Raw genomic sequence first — 1,036 nt, forward strand, 5'->3', positions numbered from 1 at the left:
TTAGAATAAATGTTTTATGCAAAAGAAAGTAGGAAGGTTTCCTTGAGTATCTGAAATTTATTCACATACGTTTATTGGGCATTGTTTTGGGCACTGAGGAGATAGCAGTGAACAAAATGGACAAAAATCTCTTTGCTCATGAAGATTCCATTCCAATGAAGGGAGACAGGAAAAACAAATAAAAAAGTAAGTCACATAGTACTTGAGAAGTTGTCAAGTGCTATGAAGAAAAGCAAGACAGGGTAAGAAGGATGAGAGAATGTAGGATGTGGGGCAGGGGCTGAACTTTTCAACAGGGGGGTCAGGGAGGCCTCAGCCAGAAGGTGACAAGTAAACAAGTTGTCGATGGACCATGAGGGGGCAAGTCATGGGGATAGCTGGTGAAGGAGGGTTGCCAACAAAGGAAAGAGTGGAGTAGGAGTATGGCTGGTGTGTTTAAGGAAAACAAAGAGGCCAGTATGGCTGAGAAAGAGAGAGGATGAGTGTGGTCAGTGGATAAGGTCAAAGAGAGGTAAGGGGCAGATCATAAAGGGTTGTGTAGGATTTCAGCTTTTCTCCAAGTAAAGGAGGAAGCCATTGGAAGCTTCTGAGCAGAGGAGGGTTGTGATCTGATTTGGGTTTTATCAGGATCACTCTGGTTCTAAAGGTAAAGGGGAGCTTTGCGCAGTGGCAGTATCGTAGCCAATGAGGTTTATCCGAGGCACGATTATTGCTCATAAAGGTAAAGGGGACAGGGAGAGAAGCAGGGAGAAACCAGGAAGCCATTGTGAGGGAACAGGTGAGAGATGCGGGTGGCTGAGCCCAGGGTGGTAGAAGTGGAGGTGAGGAGAAGTATTTGGATTTTGGATATATTTTGAAAGGAAGGCCAAAGGGGTTTGAGATGGATGGATGGAGGGTGTAAAAGGAAGGAGAGAAGCAAGGAAGCAAGGAAAGAAGGAAGGAAGGAAGAAATGATAACTACAGTTTTGACTTGGGTTAAATGGCAAATTCTCCTGTTATCAATTATTCATTTTCGTCTAGGCAAGATGAAACATAC

At 44.1% G+C, this 1,036-nt stretch overlaps 1 pseudogene; it reads left to right on the top strand.

The window, feature by feature from the left end:
* Positions 1–655: 655 nt before the first annotated feature.
* LOC114208299 (U4 spliceosomal RNA) lies at positions 656–720 on the top strand (annotated as a pseudogene).
* The last annotated feature ends 316 nt before the right edge of the window (positions 721–1,036 follow it).

Source organism: Eumetopias jubatus, unplaced genomic scaffold (assembly GCF_037043125.1).
Source record: "Eumetopias jubatus isolate StellerSeaLion01/CBP00866 unplaced genomic scaffold, mEumJub1_p1.0 scaffold_2, whole genome shotgun sequence".
NCBI lineage: Eukaryota > Metazoa > Chordata > Mammalia > Carnivora > Otariidae > Eumetopias > Eumetopias jubatus.